Source organism: Triticum dicoccoides, chromosome 5B, assembly GCF_002162155.2.
Source record: "Triticum dicoccoides isolate Atlit2015 ecotype Zavitan chromosome 5B, WEW_v2.0, whole genome shotgun sequence".
Taxonomy (NCBI): Eukaryota; Viridiplantae; Streptophyta; class Magnoliopsida; order Poales; family Poaceae; genus Triticum; species Triticum dicoccoides.
The window spans coordinates 323,267,449-323,284,038 of record NC_041389.1 but is presented as its reverse complement, the minus strand read 5'-3'; positions in this window follow the sequence as shown (position 1 = coordinate 323,284,038).

The following is a 16,590-nucleotide window of genomic DNA, read 5'->3' as shown; positions in this document are numbered from 1 at the left end:
CAAGTTCATTCCATCCTAAGCCAACTCAAGACTACAAGATAAGTATATGCATCACAATCATGTGTATGAGGAATTCTTGCTGATGTACATATTGTTTGCAAGGACTCATGAGCATGAAGGTATTTTCTTTGATATTCTTTGCTCTGATGCATATGGCCAAGATACATGTAACATATTGCCTACTCTATCATGGTTATGCTCTCACATGCTTCTATATTCCATATTCACATGATTGCATACATGTAGGGGGAGCCTATGCTTATTACATGTCTTTCCAAAGCTTTACTTACTATTCTTTATATCTTTATCTAAAGCTTTGATGTATGTTGTCATCAATTACCAAAAAGGGGGAGATTAAAAGCACAAGTGCTCCCTAGGTGGTTTTGGTAATTAATATCAATATATCTCTTGTTGGACTAACACTTTTATGTAGTATGTTTCAGATAAGTTCAACAATGGAGTGGCATGGACTAAAGGATGTGGGAACTCCTTCAAGATGCTAAGGACAAAGGATTGGCTCAAGCTTCAAGCTCAAGACTCTTCATTTTACATTTTAGTGATCCAAGATCACATTGAGTCTATAGGAAAAGCCAATACTATCAAGAAGGGATGACGTGTTGCTTAATGAGTTTCTTGCTCCACAGTGCTTAGTGATATGCTCCAAAACCCTCAACTACTTTCCCACTTCCACACATATGACCTAAACCCAAAGTTAAAATTGGTCCTACCGATTCTTTCTATCCGGCGCCACCGAGTTCAGATGTCATAGCCACTGCCACAAACCCTAGGCAAATCGGTCTCACCGATAGAGATCTCGGTCTCACCGAGATGGGATTGTAATCTCTCTATGTATGTCCATTACCAAAATCGGTCTCACCGAGTTTGAGCAATCGGTACTACCAAGATTACAATGCAAACTCTCTGGTTAACTTATTACCAAAATCGGTCCCACCAAGTTTGAGTAATCGGTCCCACCGAGTTTGCCTGACCAACTCTCTGGTTAGCTAATTACCAAAATCGGTCTCACCGAGTTTGTGTAAATCGGTCTCATCGAGATTACGTTATGCCCTAACCCTAACCATATCGGTCCTGCCGAGTTGCATGTCGGTCCCACCAAAAACCCTAACGGTCACTAGGTTTACTAAATTGGTCCGACCGAGTTTGTTGATTCGGTCCCACCGAGTTTGGTAAATTGTGTGTAACGGTTAGATTTTGTGTGGAGGCTATATATACCCCTCCACCCCCTCTTCATTCGTGGAGAGAGCCATTAGAACAAACCTACACTTCCAACTTACCAGTTCTGAGAGAGAACCACCTACTCATGTGTTGAGGCCAAGATATTCCATTCCTACCATATGAATCTTGATCTCTAGCCTTCCCCAAGTTGCTTTCCACTCAAATCTTCTTTCCACCAGATCCAAATCCAATGAGAGAGAGTTGAGTGTTGGGGAGACTATCATTTGAAGCACAAGAGCAAGGAGTTCACCAACAACACACCATTTGTTACTTCTTGGAGAGTGGTGTCTCCTAGATTGGCTAGGTGTCACTTGGGAGCCTCCAACAAGATTGTGGAGTTGAACCAAGGAGTTTGTAAGGGCAAGGAGATCGCCTACATCGTGAAGATCTACCGCTAGTGAGGCAAGTCCTTCGTGGGCGACGGCCATGGTGGGATGGACAAGGTTGCTTCTTCATGGACCCTTCGTGGGTGGAGCCCTCCGTGGACTCGTGCAACCGTTACCCTTCGTGGGTTGAAGTCTCCATCAACGTGGATGTACGATAGCACCACCTATCGGAACCACGACAAAAACATCCATGTCTCCAATTGCGTTTGAATCCTCCAAAACCCTTCCCTTTACATTCTTGCAAGTTGCATGCTTTACTTTCCGCTGCTCATATACTCTTCGCATGCTTGCTTGTTATGTATTGTGAATGTTAAACTTGTGCCTAAACTCCACTTAAACCTAAAGAAGTTAAAAACCTCAACTTTGATACTTAGTGTCTAATCACCCCCCTCTAGACACCTCTTCTCAAGGTCCTACAAGTGGTATTAGAGCATTGGTCTCCATTGCCTTGGTTTAATCACCATTGGAGGAAGATGGATGAGTCTACTTTGGAGAGTCTTAGACATAGAGTGCCTATACTTGATGGAGAGTATTTTCATGAGTGGAAAAATGAGATGCTTGTAATTTTCAATCAATATCATTTGAACAAGTACATTGCTAGCCCTTGTGCACCTCATGTTGATCCTATGCATCCTACTCTTGATGAGTCAATTGACATGATTAGGAATCTTAGAACTGTTAATCTTATCACTAGAGGCTTGCCTAGAAACTTGATTAGAAACTTGCCTACTCTTGAGTGTGCCTACACTATATGGAAATTTCTTGAGGAACGCTTTCCAAATTATTCCTTGAAAAATCTAGATGAAATTCTCCATAAGTCTATTGCCTTGAGTAAGATGAATACTAGTGATCCTATGTTTGGTGATCGTCTATTTGAACTTACAAATCTTATGCGTGCCAAAGGAGATGTTGGAATTATTGGTGATATTATTTCCGAAGCTATAAGAATTCATAAGCAAGATCATTGTCAAACTCACTCTAACAAATTACCCTCTCTAGGACTTGATCCACCACATGACGATGTTGAACATGGATACTATGATGAGGATGATAATAGTGACTTTGATCTTGTGACACTCCAAAAATTTTGTGATTTTGTTTTCAGAAAGAGCCTTGCTTGGTTTGAAAGAAGGACATTTAAACCCTTCCTAAAAACCATCTTCTAAGTTTGCCCTCTCAAAAATCCTTTCCTTGGATTTAGTTTCTTTTAAAAAGAAAACCCTTTTAGTTTTGGGCTTTTATTTGGTTTTGATCGCTTCTAAATTTTACCATGCCTCCTATGGTGAAATTTTCCCAAAACCTCTCCTCCCACTTTGGTACAACCCAAACATTCTGTCCAAACTAATAAAATCAATTTTTGGATTTTATTCCAACTATTTCTCCTCCCAAAATAATTTTGTCTTTTCTTTTGAGCCTAGGTGAATTGCAAAGCAAGTACCCTAATGCTTTTGATTTTTGACCTCAACTCAACACCCCTGGATAGTCCTTTGTACCCACAACCCAGAACCATCTTGATCCACTCTTCTCCTTTTCAAATATTTCAAATTTCACTCACTGCAAGTTTGGACCAGATTTGCCAAATTTGGTGAAATTCATATCTACACCTCTCCAAAAATTCCACAAATATTCAGGCAGCCTCTAGATGCAATGAGAGGCCCCTCCACCAAAAACCAGCTCAAGGAAAAATCCCTACATGCCTAGATCATTCTGTCGAACACCTTGCATGCACTGTTTCTGTTCATCTTCAGTTAAGTTCAGAGTTTCAGTGTCGATCTTCGTCAGAAATTCAGTCACATGCTCATAGTGCACTTGGCACGTTGCTCACGGCCTAGCTTGCTTGTCCGGAGCCTCACACGCGCGCTTGGCGCCTTCCTGGCGTCGGTGGCGCCCTGGCCCGCCTGCGCCGGTGTGCTTTGCGGCGGCCGTATCACCGTAGCGGCCGACAGGGAGCAGAACGGCGGCATAGCACCGTTCGGCGCCGCCCAAACCCCCTGGTGGCTCCGCGTGGCCATTTCCTCGCCAGCGCATGCATGCAGCACCGTCGCCGTGGCGCGTCACGCACAGAGCATGCTCCCTGCCGCCGACGGGCCCGCGCCGCCCCGTTCCGTCGAGCTCCCCCTAAGCAACCAAATCCCGATGCGGTTAGCACCTAAACGGAACCAGGGAACACCCACGATGATGCTCAACCTCTGAACCCTCCCGTGCAACCATAGCGCCGCCGTAATCACCTCGCCGGAGAACCCCGTTCTCGGCAACCGCCTCGGGGCGGCTATATATAGCACCCCGAGCTTACTCTCGCCCCCGCACGACTCCACCACCTCACCAGACCCCGCCCAGCCACTGAACGAGCCTCGAGGGGCCTTTCCTCCTCGACTCCGGTCACCTCCGTCCGCCTCGGGCCCCGGCATCGTTCTCTCCGGTGAGAACTCCTCCGCCGCCCTACTTTCGCCCGTGGCCTCGTATCACCTCTAGTAGGATAACCCCCACCTCAATTTTGACCCCGCAGCTCTCTCCGGCGAGATCCACGACCACCCGAATCGCCGCCCGCCGGAGCAAGCGTCGCCGCCGATGTGGTACTCGCCGGCGACGACCACCACCTCCCACAGACGCGGAATGGCGCCCTGAACACGGAGGTACTCTCCGATCTCCCTACCTCGCCGTGGATCGCCGCCGGCGACCACCGCGGCTCTCGGGCGCCGACGAGCCCCGACTCCCTCGTTTGAAATTTCAAACCTGACGGGTGGGACCCGCCCGTCAGCCTCTTCTTTGTTTTTTTGAATCGGTTACTGAAAGCGTACTCTGGCGAATACGCTTCCACTCTGAACCGTTTTTCTGGATTTTTTCTGCAAAGCCCCCTGGAAGTTTTCTATTTCATTACAGATGGGTCCTTGGGTTAAAACCCTTATAACTTTTTAACAGAAAGGAATTTTTGAGTGATTCCTTTTCTGTCCTCTTCAAATTTTTGTCTAGTTTTTTATCATATTTATTTGAAAAAAATTTGGAACACTTTTCTATATACTCATGGTATTTACGTTGCGTACGTATTTTTTTTATACCGTAGATACCGGAGGAGGTGACGGAGCTGCAAACTTCGCACAGTTAGACTCCGACTACTCCGAACCAGGCAAGCATGTTTGAACTCTTGATATGATGAGTGTTGTTGCATGTTTGCATTTTAGTATGGTCATGGCATGTTTAGGAACATCACTTTGAATGTTATGTTTCATGCACATAATCGAAAAGTAAGTTTCGGAAAGCATTATGTTGTTGGATACATATTTGCATAGCCATGTGTTGGCATGAGGATGGGTAAGATGGCAGTGTTGTGACATGCCAGTCTTATGCCAGATTATTTGACTTCCGTGTCATCGTGAAACAAATCACATTTCCATTCTTTCCTTCCTATACTGTCACATGTTTTCCGAAAGGAATATGGCATAGTAAGTTGCAAATCGTTTTCCTGGTACACAGCAAATAGAGAGGCCGGGGTGAGGGTTCCATGGCCCTGGATTAAAGCCCGTCATCCGGTCAGGGGGCATGGGTGTTTCCGGTTGGGACTGAGAGGGGGGCACCCCTTAGAGCGCGCGTATAGAAATTTGATCCCATGCTATTCGAGGTTGTGGCCTCCCCGTCTCAAAGTTTTTCTTGGACGTTGTCCAGGGTGATTCCTGGCATCGTGAGGTGAAATGGGTTGTACTAGTTAAATGTGTTTCTACTGAAATACCGTAAACGGAACTAGTCCTTCGTGACTACGGAAATCCGTTGGCTGTGGTCAGATCATCCAAACTCTGCAGAGTCTCAAATCTTTCAATTATCTTGTACTTTGTTCAAGTACTATATTCATCTTATCTTGTCACGTGTCAGCCTTAGTGACAAAACTCCGGTGGGATTTATGTGTGATAAATCCGGTTAAAAGATTATTCTTGTGGATGGACTAATCTTGTTATTTACATTTATTACAAGCCCTGTCTGCGATGTCGCTCAGACGTCCGACGGTGGCATACCTGTTATTTACTTTTGTTATAGGCCCTGTCTGTGATGTCGCTCAGATGTCTGGCGGTGGCAGACCTGTTATTTACTTTTGTTATAAGCCCTTTATGTGATGTCGCCCAGACGTCCGACTGTGGCATTTCTTTTAAAGCCCTTTATGTGATGTCGCCTAGACGTCCGACTGTGGCATTTCTTTTAAAGCCCTTTATGTGATGTCGCCTAGACGTCCGACTGTGGCATTTCTTTTAAAGCCCTTTATGTGATGTCACCCAGACGTCCGACTGTGGCATTTCTTTTAAAGCCCTTTATGTGGTGTCGCTAAGACGCCCGACTGCGGCATTCCTTTTAAGCCCTTTATGTGGTGTCGCTTAGACGCCCGACTGCGGCATTTCTTTTAAGCCCTTTATGTGGTGTCGCTTAGACGCCTAACTGCGGCATGCATTTTATTACCTTTCGAGGCGTCGCTCCAGACACCCGATCGGTTTTTAGTTATTTATTTTATTTATCAAGTCCTGCAATATTATCGTTGTTATATGAGCATCATCCTTTGTTCATGACGCATTCATGCATTCATTGATTATATCTTTTGTCCGAACTGTCTTGCGAGTACTTTCAAGTACTCACCTGGCTTGTTGATTTGGCCAGATGTTGATGAAGGCGATCTCTTGGATGAAGAGTTTGATAGCGAGTCCGACGCCTAGAGGAGTCCCAGTCAGTCCTGTGCGATCCTCTCTTGGTCATTGTATTATCCGCTTCCGCAACCCCGAAATAAATTCATCGAGCCTCACCTCGACGCTCGATGTGCTGCCAGTAGAAGTCAAGTTATCCACCACCATTTTTCCTCGAGCTAGTAGTATGCCACCACACCCCTGTGTCATAACCGCCCATATGTAAGATATTGGCGAGTTTGTAATAAATTGTTGAGCAGCCTCAGCTCAACCCTGTAATATATTTGATGCTACTGGTTCTCTACTTATCAAGCTTTTGTCCACCAGAAAGGATGAGTTTTCCTATACTGGGTTTAATAAGATCGGTTTTATCAATAAACATTTTATTGAAAAGCCGATCGTGACAGAGTTGGTAACCAGAGCCAGGCTGACTGTAGGAAGCCACTAGGTGCGATCGCTAATTGGTTATTAGCATGATAGAGTTATTCATGTTTTTACAAATGTAGTCATTTTTCTGACAGTCAGCATAAAATTTATGATCTGATCACTCAGAATTTTTGCCTACTTTTTTAGATGGCCGGCAACGACTGCGAGTCTCAAATGTTCGCCAACGTGCCTGAGGGGTTCGTCAAACTCATCTCCTTCATCGTTTAGGTCGCGATGGGGCCATCCATGCGCCCAGTCTTCATGCTTTATCCACACAAGATCAACGACAGTCTGACTATGCACCAGGCCGCGGTGCAATTCAGGGAGGCCATGCTGAAATACGCCGCCTCCGATTCGTGGGGAGAGCCATGCCTACAGAAAGGCATGCTATGCAGATGGCTGCCCGCGAGACGATAGCCCGTCTTCGGGATGTTCTTCCTGTAATGAAGACCCGTCGCTACCTCTACCTTCCATGCCATGTGCCTTACACCTGTCACTACTCTTTCTCTTGCCCGAGAGGAGAGCGAGACGAAGCCTTTGAGATGCTTGTCGAGTACCTCCGAGCCCTAGAGGCAGCATTCGACTGCATCGTGGATGACCTCGTAGTTGCATGCATGGACTCAGTTCATGGCTGTGCTGCTAACAGGAGGGAACTCCTGCACACCGCTCCACCATTGACTTTTATGTCATCCGCAGCCTCTCACTCACCTACCATACTCGCCTCTGCTCGTCGTCTGCCTACCACAGAGGAATTTAACCAGGCTATTGCACCCACTCCCATCCGCTCTGCACCACTTGTTGCACCCACTCCCATACGTGCTACCCCACCTATTCCACCCACTCGTATTCGTGTTATTCTGCCTACGGCACCTGCTCCCTCAGCTCAGCACAACGTTTCTCGTCTGGAACCTATTAGCGAGGAGGAGGTTGATTCTCCAGCGTCTCTGCGTCTCACCCTCGGCAGGCCAAGAGAGATCCTCACCATCTCCGACTAAGTACGCATAGACGCCATGCGATGTATCGACTTGTGTAATATGTTTATATGTACATAGGTTGTGAGAAGTAGCCTGTTTGTGCATCATGTAGGATCTGGAGGAGTGCACTAGTTTAAATAACATGTCAGGATTATGTACGCATATCCTGAGTGATGTAATGTATAATTATGCCCACGTGTAAGATATGCACTAGTACTTCTCCGCGCGAAATCGTGTGTTTCCAAAAATATCCTGGATTTTAAAAATGTTCTTTGTGTGTGATTTTATTGACTTTTGCGACTCTCTTTCTTATCTTACGAGTTCACAAAATATATCCCCAGAGTGAAAGATGTCTCGTCCTTGGACGCGCTCCATGCCAACTCAGCCAGAAGAAAATTATGGCACACCGCAGAACCAAAATTTCACTCAGGGTCAGACAAGTCAACAGGACAGTGAAATAGCTTTTACACAAGTTTGTCGTTTGTATGAACAGAGTCAGCAGCAACACCAGGAAATGATGAACCAATTCATCAATATGGGAAGTAACCGTGGTCAGTATCAACCGCAATCCAAATTATCTGAGTTACAAAAGACGCGTCCTCCAACATTTTCTCATACTGACAAGCCTCTTGAGGTCGATGACTGGCTTCGAGACATGGAGAGAAAATTAATTATCGCACAATGTTCAGACCGTGAAAAAGTATTGTATGCACCACACTATCTCACAGGAGCAGCTGCATCGTGGTGGGAAAACTTCCTGCACATGCACCCCAACGAAAATGAAATCACCTGGGAAAATTTCAAAGAAGGTTTTCATGGGGCACATATTCCTAAGAGCGTCATGAAAATCAAGAAGAAAGAATTTGATGAACTCAAGCAAAGGGCCATGACAGTGTAAAAATACAACAGCCAATTCACTCTGCTGTCTCGCTACGCCAATGAAGAACGCGTGACCGAGAGCAAGAAGATGGAAAAATTCTTGGAAGGCCTGGCACCCGCCCTTAAGTGCCAGCTAGTTGTGCATACCTTTCCAGATTTTAAAACACTGGTGGATAAGGCCATTACCCTGGAAAATGAGCGACGTAGCCTGGAAGATTTCCACAAACAAAAAAGGGACCAGACTACTTTTGCTCGCAATCACAGAAGCAAGAAGGAATTTTAGAAGGGGGATTCACACAAAACCCCAACGAATAATTCACGTCCAATCAAGAATTTCCATGCAAGAGACAAAGAGTTCACCTATCGCCCAGGCGTTACCTGTTATGCTTGTGGAGAAGAAGGGCACTATGCCAAGCAGTGCCCCAAGCCAAGGAGCTCAACCCCGAAGCTCAATAATGGTGGCAATAATTCAGCACCAAAGCGAAGCAATTTCAACCCCAACAACAACCACCGGAAAGGTCACCTGAACCACGTGACCCGAGAGGAAGCACAGAACGCCCCAGATATCGTACTCGGTACATACCCCGTCAACACAATACCTGCCATGGTTTTGTTTGATTCTGGAGCTTCTCACTCATTCGTTTCGAAAAGTTTTGCTTTGCAAAATAATTTTTCGATGCTTCCCTTGGAAAAATCAATGATCATCAAGTCCCCTGGAATTAAGCAAGTGAACCAGAATTACTGTCAAGGTGTGGTTATTGAATTTGAAGGATTGAAGTTTTACGCCAACCTTATTGTACTAGAAAGCAAAGGACTGGATGTCATCCTAGGAATGGATTGGTTAACCACCAACAAAGGTTTTATTGACTGCTTCAACTGTACCGTGATTCTCACACACCATCATGGGAAGAAAATAAAAGTTTCAGCCCAAGAGAAACAAATACCTTGGCAACCTAGATTAAACAAGGTGGACGTTTCTGAGCTGAACAAGGTTCCAGTTGTATGTGAATTCCCAGACGTATTTCCAGAAGAACTACCAGGCATGCCACCAGACCGAGAGATAGAATTCAGCATTGAGCTAGCACCCGGAACCGCTCCTATTTACAAGGAACCTTACAGAATGGCACCATCCGAATTGGTAGAGTTGAAGAAGCAAATAAAAGAATTATTGGAGAAAGGATACATACGAGCCAGCTCCTCACCTTGGGGTTCTCCAATTTTATTTGCCAAGAAGAAGGATGGAACAATGAGGTTGTGTATTGATTATCGAGCTCTCAACATGGTCACAATAAAGAACAAATACCCAATGCCCCGAATAAATGATTTATTCGATCAGCTCGCACAGGCCAAAGTCTTCTCAAAAATTGACTTGAGATCAGGATACCACCAATTAAAAGTACGAACAGAAGATATTCCCAAGACCGCATTCACCTCCAGATATGGGCTGTATGAGTTCACAGTGATGCCATTCGGGCTAACCAACGCCCCCGCATATTTTGTTCACCTCATGAACAAAGTATTTATGAAGTATATGGACAAGTTTGTTGTGGTATTCATCGATGATATTCTGATATATTCCAAAACACCAGAAGAGCACGCCGAACATCTCAGGATTGTACTAGGAGAACTCAGGAAACATCAATTGTACGCCAAATTCAGCAAATGTGAATTTTGGCTAAAACAGGTGGGTTTTCTAGGCCACGTGCTAACCTAAGAAGGTATTGCAGTGGACCCGGAAAAAGTCAAGGCCGTACTTGGCTGGAAACCACCGGCTAACGTAACGGACGTACGGAGTTTCTTGGGAATGGTAGGCTATTATCGGAGATTTATTGAAGGATTCTCTACTATAGCAAAGCCCATGACACAATTGCTCAAGAAAGGCAAGAAGTTTGAATGGACAAAAGCATGTGAGAAAAGCTTCCAAGAGCTAAAAAGCAAATTAACAACGGCACCAGTACTAATTGTGCCAGATATACACAAGAATTTTGAGGTATATTGTGACGCATCCCGGAAAGGCCTCGGATGCGTATTGATGCAAGAAGGCAAGGTAGTTGCGTATGTCTCTAGACAACTACGCAAGCATGAGGAAAATTATCCCACTCATGACTTGGAATTAGCAGCGGTCATTCATGCACTCAAGGAATGGAGACACTTCCTACTTGGGAATCGTTGTGAGATATACACAGACCATAAGAGTCTTAAGTATATTTTCACACAGCCAGAGTTAAATTTATGGCAACGACGCTGGTTAGAGTTGGTGAAGGATTATGATGTTGGAATCCACTATCATCCCGGGAAAGCAAATGTTGTGGCAGATGCACTTAGTCGAAATCCTAGCACGGACGACGACAGTATACCAAAGTTGAGGCCAGAATTTCAGCAGGAATTTGCCCGACTCAATCTAATAATGGTTACCGAAGGCAGTGTGTCGAATATAGAAATACAGCCTACCCTGATGGAAAGGATCAAGGAAGCCCAGCACGGACACCCCAACATTGAGGGCATAAAAAGAAAAGTGAGTTTGGGAAGAGCCTCAGAATTCAACATAGATGAGCAAGGAATATTGTGGTACGGAGAGAGGCTATGCGTACCAAATGTCAAGGACCTCAAACAGCAGATATTGACTGAAAGTCACACAGCTCCGTATTCAATCCATCCTGGAGGGACAAAAATGTACAAAGACCTTCAGGAAATTTTTTGGTGGCACGGTATGAAGAGAGATATAGCCATGTTCATTGCATGCTGTGACTCTTGTCAACGTATCAAGGCCGAGCACCAGAAACCAGCCAGACTATTACAGCCAAATAAGATACCCGAGTGGAAATGGGACGAGATTGGAATGGACTTTATCGTTGGACTGCCATGGTCACGACACGGAAACGATGCCATATGGGTCATAACCGACAGATTAACCAAGGTGGCACATTTTATTCCGGTAAAAACAACTTACACCACTCAGAGACTAGCCAGACTTTATCTTGCTCGTATCATCTGCCTGCATGGAGTCCCTAAGACTATCATCTCCGATAGAGGCACACAGTTCGTCTCTACATTCTGGGATCACCTACAACAGGCACTGGGAACCCGACTAGCCTTCAGTACTGCATACCATCCCCAGACTGATGGGTAGACGGAACACGTAAACCAAATCCTAGAAGACATGCTAAGAGCATGTGTCCTCACCTACGGGAACAGTTGGGAAGAAAGTTTTCCATATGCAGAGTTCGCATACAACAACAGCTATCAAGCCAGCTTGCGAATGGCACCCTTTGAAGCTTTATATGGGAGAAGATGTCATACCCTGCTAAATTGGTCAGAGACCGGAGACAGCCATATCTTTGGCCCAGATATGCTCAAGGGGGCCGAGGAGAAAGTTAAGACAATTAGAGAACGACTCAAAACAGCTCAAAGTCGGCAAAAGAGTTATTACGACCGAAAGCATCGGGAAATCAGTTTTGAACCCGGAGAATTGGTATACCTGAGAGTTTCTCCTATGAAGGGTCTGCAACGATTCAAGATTAAGGGGAAATTAGCACCAAGGTTCATCGGACCATTTCATATAGTGGCCCGACGAGGCAAGGTAGCCTACCAGCTAGACCTACCCGGAGACTTATCCGGTATCCACAACGTGTTTCACATCTCGCAGTTGAGAAAATACATGAGTAACCCAGAGAAGCAAGTTTTACATGAGTATATTGACATGCAACGGGACCTCACTTACCGGGAGCACCCAATAAAAATATTAGAAGAGTCTGAGAGGAGGACCCGACGGAAAACCATTAAGTTTTTCAGAGTTCAATGGAGTAATCACACCGAGGATGAAGCAACTTGGGAGAGCGAGGATTTTCTTCGAACAGAGCACCCACACCTGTTTAAGGATCAGCTGAAATCTCGGGGACGAGATTTTTCCTAAGGGGGTAGGTGCTGTGACACTCCAAAAAATTTGTGATTTTGTTTTCAGAAAGAGCCTTGCTTGGTTTGAAAGAAGGTCATTTAAACCCTTCCTAAAAACCATCTTCTAAGTTTTCCCTCTCAAAAATCCTTTCCTTGGATTTAGTTTCTTTTAAAAAGAAAACCCTTTTAGTTTTGGGCTTTTATTTGGTTTTGATCCCTTCTAAATTTTACCATGCCTCCTATGGTGAAATTTTCCCAAAACCTCTCCTCCCACTTTGGTACAACCCAAACATTCTGTCCAAACTAATAAAATCAATTTTTGGATTTTATTCCAACTATTTCTCATCCCAAAATAATTCTGTCTTTTCTTTTGAGCCTAGGTGAATTGCAAAGCAAGTACCCTAATGCTTTTGATTTTTGACCTCAACTCAACACCCCTCGATAGTCCTTTGTACCCACACCCCAGAACCATCTTGATCCACTCTTCTCCTTTTCAAATATTTCAAATTTCACTCACTGCAAGTTTGGACCAGATTTGCCAAATTTGGTGAAATTCATATCTACACCTCTCCAAAAATTCCACAAATATTCAGGCAGCCTCTAGATGCAATGAGAGGCCCCTCCACCAAAAACCAGCTCAAGGAAAAATCCCTACATGCCTAGATCATTCTGTCGAACACCTTGCATGCACTATTTCTGTTTATCTTCAGTTAAGTTCAGAGTTTCAGTGTCGATCTTCGTCGGAAATTCAGTCACATGCTCACAGTTCACTTGGCACGTTGCTCACGGCCTAGCTTGCTTGTCCGGAGCCTCACACGTGCGCTTGGCACCTTCCTGGCGTCGGTGGCGCCCTGGCCCGCCTGCGCCGGCATGCTTTGCGGCGGTCGTATCACCGTAGCGGCTGACAGGGAGCAGAACGGCGGCATAACGCCGTTCGGCGCCGCCCAAACCCCCTGGTGGCTCCGCGTGGCCATTTCCTCGCCAGTGCACGCATGCAGCACCGTCGCCGTGGCGCGGCACGCACTGAGCGTGCTCCCTGCCGCCGACGGGCCCGCACCGCCCCGTTCCATCGAGCTCCCCCTAAGCAACCAAATCCCGACGCGGTTAGCACCTAAACGGAACCAGGGAACACCCACGACGACGCTCAACCTCTGAACCCTCCCGTGCAACCACAGCGCTGCCGTAATCACCTCGCCAGAGAACCCCGTTCTCGGCAACCGCCTTGAGGCGGCTATATATAGCACCCCGAGCTTACTCTCGCCCCCGCACGACTCCACCACCTCACCAGACCCCGCCCAGCCACTGAACGAGCCTCGAGAGGCCTTTCCTCCTCGACTCCGGTCACCTCCATCCGCCTCGGGCCCCGGCATCGTTCTCTCCGGTGAGAACTCCTCCGCCGCCCTACTTTCGCCCGTGGCCTCGTACCACCTCTAGTAGGATAACCCCCACCTCAATTTTGACCCCGTAGCTCTCTCCGGCGAGATCCACGACCACCCGAATCGCCGTCCGCCGGAGCAAGCGTCGCCGCCGACGTGGTACTCGCCGGCGACCACCACCACCTCCCACAGACGCGGAAAGGCGCCCTGAACAATGAGGTACTCTCCGATCTCCCTGCCTCACCGTGGATCGCCGCCGGCGACCACCGCGGCTCTCGGGCGCCGACGAGCCCCGACTCCCTCGTTTGAAATTTCAAACCTGACGGGTGGGACCCGCCCGTCAGCCTCTCCTTTGTTTTTTTTTGAATCGGTTACTGAAAGCGTACTCTGGCGAATACGCTTCCACTCTGAACCATTTTTCTGGATTTTTTCTGCAAAGCCCCTGGAAGTTTTCCGTTTCATTACAGATGGGTCCTTGGGTTAAAACCCTTATAACTTTTTAACAGAAAGGAATTTTTGAGTGATTCCTTTTCTGTCCTCTTCAAATTTTTGTCTAGTTTTTTATCATATTTATTTGAAAAATATTTGGAACACTTTCCTGTACACTCACGGTATTTACGTTGCGTACGTATTTTTTTTATACCGTAGATACCGGAGGAGGTGACGGAGCTGCAAACTTCGCACAGTTAGACTCCGACTACTCCGAACCAGGCAAGCATGTTTGAACTCTTGATATGATGAGTGTTGTTGCATGTTTGCATTTTAGTATGGTCATGGCATGTTTAGGAACATCACTTTGAATGTTATGTTTCATGCACATAATCGGAAAGTAAGTTTCGGAAAGCATTATGTTGTTGGATAAATATTTGCATAGCCATGTGTTGGCATGAGGATGGGTAAGATGGCAGTGTTGTGACATGCCAGTCTTATGCCAGATTATTTGACTTCCGTGTCATCGTGAAACAAATCACATTTCCATTCTTTCCTTCTTATACTGTCACATGTTTTCCGAAAGGAATATGGCATAGTAAGTTGCAAATCGTTTTCCTGGTACACACCAAATAGAGAGGCCGGGGTGAGGGTTCCATGGCCCTGGATTAAAGCCCGTCATCCGGTCAGGGGGCATGGGTGTTTCCGGTTGGGACCGAGAGGGGGGCACCCCTTAGAGCGCGCGTATAGAAATTTGATCCCATGCTATTCGAGGTTGTGGCCTCCCCGTCTCAAAGTTTTTCTTGGACGTTGTCCAGGGTGATTCCTGGCATCGTGAGGTGAAATGGGTTGTACTAGTTAAATGTGTTTCTACTGAAATACCATAAACGGAACTAGTCCTTCGTGACTACGAAAATCCGTTAACTGTGGTCAGATCATCCAAACTCTGCAGAGTCTCAAATCTTTCAATTATCTTGTACTTTGTTCAAGTACTATATTCATCTTATCTTGTCAGGTGTCAGCCTCAGTGACAAAACTCCGGTGGGATTTATGTGTGATAAATCTGGTTAAAAGATTATTCTTGTGGATGGACTAATCTTGTTATTTACATTTATTACAAGCCCTGTCTGTGATGTCGCTCAGACGTCCGACGGTGGCATACCTGTTATTTACTTTTGTTTTAGGCCCTGTCTGTGATGTCGCTCAGACGTCCGACGATGGCAGACCTGTTATTTACTTTTGTTATAAGCCCTTTATGTGATGTCGCCCAGACGTCCGACTGTGACATTTCTTTTAAAGCCCTTTATGTGATGTCGCCTAGACGTCCGACTGTGGCATTTATTTTAAAGCCCTTTATGTGATGTCGCCTAGACGTCCGACTGTGGCATTTCTTTTAAAGCCCTTTATGTGATGTCGCCCAGATGTCCGTGTGTGGCATTTCTTTTAAAGCCCTTTATGTGGTGTCGCTAAGACGCCTGACTGCGACATTCCTTTTAAGCCCTTTATGTGGTGTCGCTTAGACGCCCGACTGCGGCATTTCTTTTAAGCCCTTTATGTGGTGTCGCTTAGACGCCTGACTGCGGCATGCATTTTATTACCTTTCGAGGCGTCGCTCCAGACACCCGATCGGTTTTCAGTTATTTATTTTATTTATCAAGTCCTGCAATATTACCGTTGTTATATGATCATCATCCTTTGTTCATGACGCATTCATGCATTCATTGATTATATCTTTTGTCCGAACTGTCTTGCGAGTACTTTCAAGTACTCACCTGGCTTGTTGATTTGGCCAGATGTTGATGAAGGCGATCTCTTGGATGAAGAGTTTGATAGCGAGTCCGACGCCTAGAGGAGTCCCAGTCAGTCCCGTGCGATCTTGTCTTGGTCATTGTATTATCTGCTTCCGCAACCCCGAAATAAATTCATCGAGCCTCACTCGACGCTCGATGTGCTGCCAGTAGAAGTCAAGTTATCCACCACCATTTTTCCTCGAGCTAGTAGCATGCCACCACACCCCTGTGTCATAACCGCCCATATGTAAGATATTGGCGAGTTTGTAATAAATTGTTGAGCAGCCTCAGCTCAACCCTGTAATATATTTGATGCTACTGGTTCTCTGCTTATCAAGCTTTTGTCCACCAGAAAGGATGAGTTTTCCTATACTGGGTTTAATAAGATCGGCTTTATCAATAAACATTTTATTGAAAAGTCGGTCGTGACAGATCTTGACGATGCAATGAGACATTTTGGTCTTATGGCAAATCTTCAGGGATATATGTCATTAGGAAAGGAATGGGTTCTTGACAGTGGATGTACCGATCACATGACCGGA